We start from the raw sequence: 13,374 nt of genomic DNA, 5'->3' as shown, positions 1-13,374 counted from the left end.
GCTCCTTCTCGACCTTAATCTCTTCAGGAGATCATAGTAACAAAATGTGAGCAGCTATCACAGGACTGTTAAAATCAACTTCTCACCAACAGAAGGCAGTTCAATTGTAACAACCTACGTCATTTCCTTGTTTTCTAGGAAAAAGGCACTAAGATTGATCACAACTTGGTTGTGAAGTTCTCTTTCCAAGATGTTCAACTCTCCATCTGTATCTGGCCTGCCTCATCCCATGCTCTATCTTGCCTCCCTCTCCTCCCTCCCCAAACTCCGTAATTTCAGAAAGCTATCATAAGGTAATATAAAAATCATTTCAAGCCCATTTGCTTTACAAGTGATAACTATGAAACTTTCAAAGAACAACAAAGGCACAGTGGCTCACACCTGTAATCCCAGCACTCTGGGAGGCCAAGGTGGGAGGATGGCTTGAGCCCAGGGTTCGAGACCAGCCTGGGCAACATGGTGAGACCCCCATCTCTACAAAACATACAAAAATTAGCCAGGCATAGTGGCGCATGCCTGTGGTCCCAGCTACTTGGGAGGCTGAGACGGGAGGATGGCTTGTGTCTGGGAGGCGGAGGTTGCAGTGAGCCGCGATCACACCACTGCACTCTGCCTGGACAACAGACTGAGACCCTGTCTCAGAAAAACAAAACAAAACAAAAAAAACACAAAAAGTCTTTAGGTTTTTTCTACATATATATATATAGTTATATATACTATATATATATAGTTATATGCCATATATAGTTATATACTATATATAGTTATATACTCTATACATGTTATATACTCTATATAGTTATATAACTATATAGAGTATATAACTCTATATACAGTATATAACTCTATATAGAGTTCTATACTCTATATAGTTATATACTATATAGAGTATAGAACTCTATATAGAGTTCTATACTCTATATAGTTATATACTATATAGAGTATAGAACTCTATATAGAGTTCTATACTCTATATAGTTATATAACTATAGTTATATAACTATATAGAGTTATATACTCTATATAGAGTTATATAACTATAGTTATATAATATAAACTATATATGTATATAACTATAGTTATATAATATAAACTATATATGTATATAACTATATATAGTTTATAACTATATAGTTATAAACTATATATAGTTATATATACTATTATATAGTATATATTTATATATAGTATATAACTATATTATATATAGTTATATACTATATTATATACATAATATAGCATATATAGTATATATAACATAGTATATATTATATATAGTATATAAAACATAATATATTATATATAGTATATATTATATCTAGTATATATAACATAGTATATATTATATATAGTATATATAACATAGTATATATATTATATATAGTATATATATAACATAGTATATATATAACATAGTATATATATTATATATAGTATATATAACATAGTATATATATTATATATAGTATATATAACATAGTATATATATTATATATAGTATATATAACATAGTATATATAATATATAGTATATATAACATAGTATATATATTATATAGTATATATAACAGTATATATATTATATATAGTATATATAACATAGTATATATATTATATATAGTATATATAACATAGTATATATATTATATATAGTATATATATAACATAGTATATATATAACATAGTATATATATTATATATAGTATATATTATATATAGTATATATATTATATATAGTATATATTATATATAGTATATATATTATATATAGTATATATTATATATAGTATATATATTATATATAGTATATATTATATATAGTATATATATTATATATAGTATATAGTATATATAGTATATATTATATATAGTATATATAGTATATATTATATATAGTATATACTATACTATATATTATATATACTATTATATATTATATATAGTATATATATTATATATAGTATATATAGTATATGTATTATATATAGTATATATAATATATATAGTATATATATTATATATAGTATATGTATTATATATAGTATATGTATTATATATAGTATATATACTATATATAGTATATATAGTATATATAGTATATGTATTATATATAGTATATATAATATATATAGTATATATATAATATACAGGTGCGATGGCTCATGCCTGTAATCCCAACACTTTGGGAGGCCCAGGCAAGTGGATCACCTGAGGTCAGGAGTAAGAGACCATCCTGGCCAACATGGTGAAACCCCGTCTCTATTAAAACAGAAAAATTAGCTGGGCATGGTGGCATGTCCCAGCTACTCAGGAGGCTGAGGCAGGAGAATCGTTTGAGCCCAGGAGGCAGAGGTTGTAGTGAGCCAAGATCGCTCCACTGCACTCCAGCCTGGGTGACAGAGCAAGACTCCATCTCAAAAAAAAAGTAAAAAATATTTAATAGTTTGCTAATGAACAGAAATATTCAAAGTCCAGAAATAGACACAAATTATATGGACATGCAGAATATCATAAAGGTGGCATTTGAAGTAGGTAAAGATGTGCACTATAACAAATGAACAGTTTTTCTCTTCCCTACCAGTTGCTCCGTTACACCGTCTCACCATGTGTAAAACCAGCAGTAGCCCAGTCTCCCCTAACTACATACAAAAGCCAAAAGGTGTGTGCATTTCTTCTAGCTTCTCACCAAGTCCCTAACCAAAGGTGAGCCCCACTCCAATCAAACCAGAAGCCTCACCGTATATTTTAACTCTCAAGTTCTCATGGGAGAGGTGAGCACCAGCTTCAAACTTCCAGAGGCTGGCACCAGGGGCCAAGGGGCCACCCAGGCTGCCATGTGAGTCATGGATGAGTCAGTCCCTCAAGGACTGCCAGTCCCCACTGGGATGCATCTACCTCCAGCATGCAGCCTCTTTATTACAAAAACATTTCCAGCCCTCCCCCAGTGTTCTGTAGTTGTCCATGCCCTTCGAAACATGATGATAAACCACAGTGAGTTTTGCAAAGAAAATTAACTGCTTAGCGTTGAAACAGTCTACCCCCACCGGGAGGGAAAAAAAATTGAGAAACTCAATTATCATTGCAAAAAGATGATTCTTAATGGAAACCTTGGGAAGAACCTGGGGGAAGCATTCAGAAAGAACGCCAAGATCATCTGTATTTGCTGAGGAATCAACAGAGATTTTGAACATTTGAAATTCTGAACAGATCCCTAAGGGGAATACTGTTTAACATTTTATGGTGTGACAGCTTACCCAGGTCTTAAATATTCCTCTCATTAGAAGTTCTTTTTTTATCTAGTACCTAGCCAAAGCAATGCGGCAATTTAAGAAGACAAAGCTGAATGCCTGGATTTGAGCTGTTTTATGTTTCCATATAGAAATCCAGCCTGTCATTATCAGAGCTCTGGCTGGGCTGCAAAGTACCTCTGAGCAAGAAAGAACCATTCAAGAAGCCCATTCTATTTGTGAGATGTGTAGACTAGTGGGTGTTCCATGTTCTGAGACCCGACAACTGCTCAAGGAGGCTTTTGTCCCACTGCTCAACAACACCTTTCCGAAGCATCCAAATGTTTCCTTCCCTTCTTTCTTTTCTGTGTGTGTGTGTGTGTGTGTGTGTGTGTGTGTGTGTGTGTGTGTGTGTTTGAGGGGGAGGTGCTCACATGTGTTTTTATGTATGGGTATGAAAAAATCTATTTTTTTTAATGTGATTGGTAAAATTGGCGGGTACTACCCAAACCTCAGCCGTCAAAGACACATGAATTTTCAAGGAAATTAATTTCAACTTTGATGAAAAAATGTTACAATGTATATAAGCAGACACTAAATAAAAATAACCTCCTCTTTGCTGGGGTGCAGTGCCTCACACCTGTAATCCCAGCACTTTAAGAGGCTGAGGTGGGCGGATCACTTAAGATCAGGGGTTCAAGACCAGGCTGGCCAACATGGTGAAACCCCAACTCTACTAAAAAAATACAAAAATTAGGCCGGGCGCGGTGGCTCATGCCTGTAATCTCAGTACTTTGGGAGGCCGAGGAGGGCAGATCACGAGGTCAGGAGATCGAGACCACGGTGAAACCCCGTCTCTACTAAAAATACAAAAAATTAGCCGGGCGTGGTGGCAGGCGCCTGTAGTCCCAGCTACTCAGGAGGCTGAGGCAGGAGAATGGCGTGAACCCGGGAGGCAGAGCTTGCAGTGAGCTGAGATCATGCCACTGCACTCCAGCCTGGGTAACAGAGCAAGACTCCGTCTCAAAAAAAAAAAAAAAAAAAATACAAAAATTAGCCAGACGTGGTGCCTGTAATCCCAGCTACTCAGGAGACTGAGGCAGAAGAATCACTTGAACCCAGGAGGCAGAGGTTGCAGTGAGCCGAGATCATGCCACCGTACGCCAGCCTGGGTGACAGAGCCAGACTCCGTCTCTAAAAATAAAATAAAAATAAAAAATAACCTCCTTTTTAAATAAAGTCAAATAAAACCAGGTTCTATGGAATGCTAAATAACTAAAATGACATTTAACAAATTACAAGCTGAGTGTCTGTTTTCTGGATTTCTCCCTTCTGGATCTGTCACTTCATCTATAGCAGGAGTGCTGACAGGGACAAATGCCAACACTCAACCACCTGTAAATAAAAGCTGGGATCCTAATTTCGAAACATTTGCATTCCCCACTCTGTCACTGCAGGACACAAAAGGGAAAAGAAAGTCAAGGACATTTGCTCAGTAAAATGAAATCCTTTCTTGGCTCTCCTACGATTTCATTTACTTTTTATAGCTTGGCTTTCAAACATAGTCATTGCTTTTTTTTTTTTTTAAAGACATGGATTTATACCACATTTGAGTGTCCCTATATATAGATTTCAGTCTACAATAATAGCAAATTCACAAGATCCCACCCCTAAAGACCTAAATATAACAGCGATTTAGGAATAGGGTCTTCTTCTCCTACAAAGAAAAACTATTAAAGAAGGCAAAGATAACTTACCCCATCTGCCACCAAATGGCAATTCCTAAACCCAGCTTTTATGACACTCTCAGGGAAAAAAAAAAATGCACAATTTCTTCCAGGAAATTTGTTGTCTGAAAATCCTCTGAATTTTTAAAAATTGTGTTGTTTTATTTCTGTTAATACTTATAATCTCTGGTTCATCCATTAATCATTAAATCTTACAGTAATTATTCCAGCCTCTTTTGGTTCTCCTAAAGCAGATATAGAATTCATTTTTGTTCTTCAATTGCCTGTTTCTTACCAAAGAAACGTGGCCGTAAGTACTTTTCCCAGAATCATAAAGCTGTAGAGGCCAGCAAGACGCAGTCTGAAGAACAAGTGCTTTGGAGTCAGACAAGGTCAAAACCCAGCTCAGCTCCTTAATTCCTCACCCGCCCCCTCTAAGCCTGTGTCCTCTGCAGATTGGGAGGGAATCTGTCCTGGAGAGCCGCATGCAGAGTATTAAGTGGGATGTTGATAAAGTGTCTGGTACAGCCTGTGATCAACAGGTTCCTATGATGTCAAGAAGATGATGATGTTGCTGATGATAAAACAGAGTCTTGGAAATACCCTCTCCAATCCCTTCATCTTGCAGGCAAAGACGAGTAAGGACCCGATAAATTAAGTAATGTACAAACCAACCATCTGCGGCTCAACAAGTGGTTTACGGAGCGCACAATTTAAGGTTTCAATTAGGACTTCTATATACGATGAACAAAAGCATAAAAATACTCAAGTTCAATGAGTATTTCCTTGGAGGCTCCGCCTGCAAGGAAAGCTGGCTAAATCTCATTATTGCTGACCTTTCCCCGCAGGAGAAGACCTCCAGAGGATAATGGGTAAAATCTGCCTTTATCCAACCGCAAATAACTCATCATTGCTTGGTTACTTGCAGCTGGTTCCAGGCCAGGCTGCTACCCAACCTGTCAGGGCTGCAAAATCAAGAGCAAACACACAGACATGGTATAGTTCGGTCAGGCACTAGATCCCATTCTCATTCACAGAACATACAAATTTAGACGCAGCCGAAAAGGACCAGGGTTCAATATGCAAAGACAAACTCTGTTATTAAACTGCAAAGTTTAATAAGAATGCTTTTTGCCCCGAATCACAAAGGTCTCTCATATTGACCCATCAACAACCGCCCTCGTGGCAGAGTTTTGTCTGTCTAGACTTAACTTCATCCTGAGACTTGGCCTAAAGGGAGCCAGGTGCCAGGTACCTGCAATTTCTAGAGCAGAGATTCCCACCTGGCTCAGATTTTCCTTCAAAGTCAATTTCCTGAAGTGGCTGTAAGTAAATCCAAGTCAAACTCAGATATCTTGAACAAAAAGGAAAGGATTGCAGATTTCAAAATGAAATAAATTCATTTGCCAAGAAAAAAGATGAAATAAATTCATTTGCCAAGGAAAAAAAAAAACAGAACAAAAAATGAGTCCCTCCTTCTCTCTCAGTGCCCTAGTTTAAAAAACCTCTCTACCAAAACAGAAGCCGGAAAGGAGAAACCTAAGATGGTTACAAAAAGGAATTCACTTTATCCACGTCTATGGCTGCCAAGCCCAGCGCTATGACACAAGCAGGCCCTCGAAATGCTTTGCTAAGAAATCATCGTTAGCCCTCTTCCCTACTAACTCGAACCTATATTTAAGTAGCAACCATATCGTAACTTCAGTAAGCTTTAACTTCTCATAACTCAAGGGACATGTCAACAATAAGCATTGCATTGCTTCTGCAAGGTGGCCACAGGCAATGTTCCCTACAAGGTGACAGTTGAACACAACTCAGGCCCCCTGTTGCTTGTGAGTTTCTCCTTAGCATTAAATACCCGTATCAGAGATGAGCTCTTCAAGAATCAGACAGGCCAGGCGCAGTGGCTCACGCCTGTAATCCCAGTACCTTATGAGGCCGAGGCAGGTGGATCACCTGGGGTCAGGAGTTCGAGACCAGCTGGCTAACATGGTGAAACCCTGTCTCTACTAAAAATACAAAAAATTAGCAGGGCATGGTGGTGCACGCCTGTAGTTCCAGCTACTCAGGAGGCTGAGGCAGGAGAATCACTTGAACCCAGGAAGTGGAGGTTGCAGTGGGCCAAGACTATGCCATTGTACTCCAGCCTGGGCAACAGAGTGAGAGAAAAAAAGAAAAAACAATCAGGCACACATGGACACAAGCAGGCCCTGCAGTGGTTAATCACTTTTAACTATGGCTCCACTTTCTACAGCTGTTGGTACAGAGCTCAGCGTCTCTGTACCCTTCCCCTCTTATCTCATTTTTATTAATATTTTCTTCTCAAATGATTTTATAGAAAATTATCAAGTTGTGAGAGCTATATCAGGACGAGTGAGTTCATTTTCCTAAGCTCCTTTGGACTGAAAACAGAGGAGGGAAGTAAAAAGCAAATTACTTAATACCAAGTACGATGCTGCAGATGCTACTAGTTGGCAATTAAACTGAGAGGTAAACTGTGAGGTAAACAGCACGAAGCAGCTTTGGGAAAGCCGCAGAAAGAGGCAGGAGGTCAGGACAGGGGCTTTATCTGAACCATCTTTGTAAACTTCTGCACCTCAAACAGCACTGATGTGTGCACTGTGTGTTGAGTAAAGAAATAAATGCATGACCAGACTGCGTCTCACATGCAACAGGGAAAGCAGGGAGATTTGAGTTTTAGTCCTACCTTTGACAGTAACAAGCTAGGCGGTCAAGTCACTTAACCCATCTGGAATGAAGTTTCCTTATCTGTTTAAATGAGGCAACTGAGGGGATGGTCTCAAAAAACCCTAGCACTTTGCAGAGGTAAAGAAACCGGAACCCTTGTGCACTGTTGATTGGAATGTAAAATGGTGCAGGGGCTGTGAAAAACAACATAGTGGTTTTTCAAAGAATTAAAAATAGAATTCTGGCTGGGCGCGGTGGCTCGTGCCTGTAATCCCAGCACTGTAGGAGGCTGCAGCGGGCGGATCACATGAGGTCAGGAGTTTGAGACCAGCCTGACCAACATGGCGAAACCCCGTCTCTACTAAAGATATAAAAACTAGCCGGGCACGGTGGCAGGCGTCTGCAATCCCAGCTACTCGGGAGGCTGAGGGAGCAGAATCGATTTAACCGGGAGGCAGAGGTTGCGGTGAGACGAGATCGTACCATTGCACTCCAGCCTGGGGGACAAGAGCGAAACTCCGTCTCAAAAAAAGAAAAAAGACATAGAATTCCACTTCTCAGTTTATATCCCCAAAGACTTGAAAGCAGGGTCTTGAAGAGATATTCGTACAGCCATGTTCATAGCTACCATATTGACAGTAGCCAAAAAGTAGAAAAACCCAAATGTCTGTGGACCAATGGGCAGACAAACAAAAGATGACATACAGAGACAAGCGAATATTATTTCCCTTTAAAAGGGAAAGACATTCTGATACATGCTACAACATAGATAAACCTTGAGGACATCACGCTAAGCAAAATAAGCCAGTCACAAAAGAACAAATACTGTATGATTCCACTTATATGAGGTGCCTAGAACAGTCAAATTCATAGAGACAGGAAGGTGGTTGCCGGGGTGGAAGAAGAAGAAATGGGGAGGTATTGTTTAATGGGGTACAGAATTTCAGTTCTGCAAGATGAAACAAGTTCTGGAGATGGATAGTGGTGAGGGCTGCACAACAATGTGAATGTACTCAACTATATGCTTAAAAATGGCTACTATGGCCGGGCACAGTGGCTCATGCCTGTAATCCCAGCACTTTGGGAGGCCAAGGCTGGCAGATCACTTGAGGTCAGGAGTTTGAGACCAACCTGGCCAACATGACGAAACCCTGTCTCTACTAAAAATACAAAAAATTAGCCTGGTGTGGTGATGCACTCGTGTAATCCCAGTTACTCAAGAGACTGAGGCAGGAGAATCATGTGAACCCAGGGGGCGGAGGTTTCAGTGAGCTGAGATTGCGCCACTGCACTCCAGCCTAGGAGACAGAGCAAGACTCCATCACAACAACAAAAACAACAACAAAAGGCTAATACAGTAATTTGACCACAATAATTTTACCATATTTTTAAAATAGGTGAAAAAAGGGGGACAATGTTTATAGCATACAAATTATACCTCAGCGTGTCTAGTTTTGGGGAAAAAATTTTTTCAGAAGTTCCCCCTGACAGTTATCCTTTCATTCTTCAAGTCAACAGATATTTATCCATCACTCTGTGACGTGGATCTAATTTCCACAGGTTTCTTTAGAGGGTCCTCTGGCAGGAACAGGAAACTCTTTTTCACTCCCACTCTGGAAAGCGTGGGAGAAGTTCAGGACTTAGGCAAGGCTGCACAGCCGGGAAGTGATGATAGCCGGGTGCAGAACCTGAAGAACCCAGTCTGACTCCCAGGGACATGTCTACCACCTACCTCGCTGCCTTTTTTTTTTTTCAGACGGAGTCTCACTCTGTTGCCAGGCTGGAGTGCAGTGGCGCAATCTCGGCTCACTGCAACCTCCGCCTTCCAGGTTCATGTGATTCTCCTGCCTCAGCCTCCCAAGTAGCTGGGACTACAGGCGCCCAGCACCACGCCTGGCTAATTTTTGTATGTTTAGTAGAGATGGGGTTTCACCTTGTTGGCCAGGATGGTCTCAATCTCTTGACCTCGTGATCCGCCCGCCTCGGCCTCCCAAAGTGCTGGGATTACAGGCATGAGCCACCATGCCCGGCCCCTAGCTGCCTTTTCTAATCTGCTCCACTAATTCTGCAAATGAGGAAGCAAAAGCTCAGAAAGGTTAAGAAAATTCTCCAAGACTAGCCAGCTGGCCGGTAGGCCCACGAGGAAGAAGTCAGGCCAACCAACTATCAGTCCAGTGTTCCTTCCATTCTACAACAAAAAGCCATATTTGGGGAGAAAAGGAACCACAGGGGTCCCACTGGAATTTCCAAAGCAGCCCACCCCCACCATTTGCAACCTTCTGCCCAAAACTAAGAGTTTCATTTAATCATCCGTTTAACAAATCATTTACAATAGCTTAATTTTTCTTTTTAAAATAATCCTCTGGACACAAGTCTCCCCTTACAGTTACCCATTCACTATTCGATCAACTGATATCTACTAATCACCTGCTAATTTGGATCCTTTTTTATTTTTTTTCTTTTCTTTTGTTTAGATGGAGTCTAGCTCTGCTGCCCAGGCTGGAGTGCAGTGGCCCAATCTCGGCTCACTGCAGCCTCCACCTCCCCGGTTCAAATGATTCTCCTGTCTCAGCCTCCCGAGTAGCTGGGATTACAGGCATCCACCACCATGCCTAATTTTTTTGTATTTTTAGTAGAGATGGGGTTTCACCGCATTGGCCAGGCTGGTCTTGAATTCCTGATCTCAAGTGATCTGCCTGCCTCAGCCTCCGAAAGTGCTAGGATTACAGGCATGAGCCACTGTGCCCAGCCTATTTTTTTTTTTAGACGGAGTCTCACTCTGTCACCCAGGCTGCAGTGCACTAGCACGATCTCAGCTCACTGTAACCTCTGCCTCCCAGGTTCAAGCGATTTTCCTGCCTCAGCCTCCCAAGTAGCTGGGATTACAGGTGCCTGCCACCAGACCCAGCTAATTTTTTGTATTTTTAGTAGAGACGGGGTTTCACCATGCTGGCCAGGCTGATGTCGAACTCGTGACCTCAGGTGATCTGCCTGCCTTGGCCTCCCCGTCAAAAAAAAAAAAAGTGACAGGAAGGGGAGGGGAGGGAAGGGGAGAGGAGGGGAGGGAAGGGGAGGTGAGGGGAGGGGAGGAAAGGGAAGGGAGGGGAAGGGAGAAATGTGAGTCATGTATGTAATTTTTTTTTTCTTGAGACAGTCTCCCTTTGCCACCCAGGCTGCAGTGCAGTGGCACAACCTTGGCTCACTAAAAGTTCCGCCTCCCTGGTTCAAGCGATTCTCGTGCCTCAGCCTCCTGAGTAGCTGGGATTACAGGAGCTCGCCACCATGCCTGGCTAATTTTTGAATTATTAGTGACACGGGGTTTCACTGTGTTGGCCAGGCTGGTCTCAAACTCCTGACCTCAAGTGATCCACCTGGCCACTGTAATCTACAGTAAGCCACTGCACCTGGCCTGTAATTTAATTTTCTAGTGACCATATTGAAAAAAAATAAGAAGCAAGTGAAATTAATTTATATATACATACATAGATATATCTATATACACACACATATATACACCTTTTTTTTTTTTTCGAGACAGTCTCACTCTGTTGCCCAGGCTGGAGTGCAGTGGCAGGAACACAGCTCACTATAGCCTTGAACTCATGGGCTCAAGTGATCCTCCCGCCTCCGCCCTCCAAAGTGCTAGGATTACAGGCGTGAGCCGCTGTGCCCGGCCCATAATGTATTTTTATCCAATACATCCAAAGTATCATTGTTTTGACACGTAAACAATATAAAAATCGTATTGGGATATTTTACATCTGGCTTTTCATATGAAGTCTGCAAAGCCTCCTGTGTATGTTACACTCACAGCACACCTCAGTGGTGCTGACCACATTTCAAAGTGCTTCACAGCCCCATGGGGCCGGTGGCTACAGATCTGGAGACATGGGTCTTTCAGAGGGGTAAACACTTAAAACGTCAGGCTAAGTTTGGACTTTATCTACAAAAAGACAAAAGGGAGAGTCAGGCGTGGTGGCTCACACCTGTAATCCCAGCACTTTGGGAGGCCGAGGCAGGTGGATCACGAGGTCAGGAGATCGAGACCATCCTGGCTGACACGGTGAAACCCCGTTTCTACGAAAAATACAAAAAATTAGCCGGGCGTGGTGGCAGGTGCCTGTAGTCCCAGCTACTCGGGAGGCTGAGGCAGGAGAACAGCTTGAACCCAGGAGGCGGAGGTTGCAATGAGCCAAGATCGCACTACTGCACTCCAGCCTGGCGACAGAGTGAGACTCCATCTCAAAAAAAAAAAAAAAGACAAAATGGAGTAGGTGATCTTCTAGAAGCAGTAGTGACAGGAAGCAAGGTCTTATATCAACCACTGAAGCTGCTGCCCCACCCAAGCTCTCAGCTCTCAGGGACCCTAGACCCCATGTCATCTACCCTGGTCTCCCCAGCCCCTTTCACAGGGGCCCTTCTGAGACAATGTGTCTCCCTCTACCAGCTGCAACCCATTTATCCCCACTCATTTCCACAATCACGTCATTACCAACCTGAAGCCCCTTGCCCCTCAGTTTTCCTGGATAAGCCTTATTAGCCTATAGAAAGTAAACTGCCAAAGTCCCATCATTCCATCCCTGCTCCTGGACCAGCCAGACTCCTCGGGAGACTGCCTTTCAATATCACCGAATGGGGTGGGCAAGGAGGGAAAACTAGGAATTCTAGTTCTCGAACTTTCCCACAGCCCTGCCTGTGAGTTCCTGCTCTGTTTACTGACATATTAATTCTCTGTCATCTACATCAGATCAACTTTTTGAATGTACTCAAGTACCCGAAGCCACTCCAAGGCCCCTTCATGCTCAGGTGATATCCCTGCCTCCCAAGTTATTTTATTTTATTTATTGATTTTTATTTTGAGACGGAGTCTCGCTCTATCGCCCAGGCTGGAGTGCAGTGGCATGATCTTGGCTCACAGCAACTTCCGCTTCCCAGGTTCAAGCGATTCTCCTGCCTCAGCTTCCCGAGTAGCTGGGATTACAGGCACACATCACCACATCTGGCTAATTTTTTTGTATTTTTAGTAGAGACAGGTTTCACCATGTTGGCCAGGCTGGTCTTGAACTCCTGACCTCAAGCGATCCACCCGCCTCGGCCTCCTAAAGTTCTGGGATTACAGGCGTGAGCCACCGAGCCCAGTGGAGCAGTCTGGTTTTTTTAATTTACCATTTAAATGTAAATACCGTTTAAATGTAAATATCATTTACATTTAAATTTAAATATAGTATTCCCATACTACCAATCTCTCTCCTCCCAAGCACCATTAACATCTACACAATAATTTTTTTATCCTTTCATGTTCTACAAAAATGGGCTTATAGTATACAAGTTTCTTGCCTCTTCTTTTCTCATGGGAATCCTTCCAGGTCAAGTGCAGAAATCCAAGGCATGGACGTGTGACATCTTATCCAACCGTTCCTCTGTCGAAAGCATCCACTTAGTTTCTAATTCTTTGCCACTACAAACAATGCTGCAATAAATATTCTTGTGCAAACAAATTACATACAGCTGCTTTTATTTCTATGGGAGAGAGTCCCAGGGGAGGAACGGCTGGGTCAAAGGCTATGTGTGCTTGAAATTTTAATAGACTCCGCCAGAACTCTTTCCAGAATGGTTATTCCCACCAGCAACGCTTGAAGATCCCCTGCCAGCAAGTATTGTTGCCTTTTAAAATTTTTGCCAGTCTTGATGGTCTGAGGTACATTACATAAAGGTTTGTTTGGAGTTTTTTTT

At 41.4% G+C, this 13,374-nt stretch overlaps 1 protein-coding gene across 4 annotated transcripts in view; it reads right to left on the bottom strand.

Annotated features, from left to right (window-relative positions):
- TIAM2 (TIAM Rac1 associated GEF 2) overlaps nt 1–13,374 on the bottom strand; it is a 264,916-nt gene that overhangs the window by 226,863 nt on the left and 24,679 nt on the right. The window lies entirely within an intron of this gene.

The sequence above is a fragment of the Pan paniscus genome, chromosome 5 (assembly GCF_029289425.2).
Source record: "Pan paniscus chromosome 5, NHGRI_mPanPan1-v2.0_pri, whole genome shotgun sequence".
In the NCBI taxonomy this organism is placed as follows: Eukaryota; Metazoa; Chordata; class Mammalia; order Primates; family Hominidae; genus Pan; species Pan paniscus.
The sequence above is the reverse complement of the archived record's forward strand: the minus strand, read 5'-3'. Positions and strand labels throughout refer to the sequence as shown.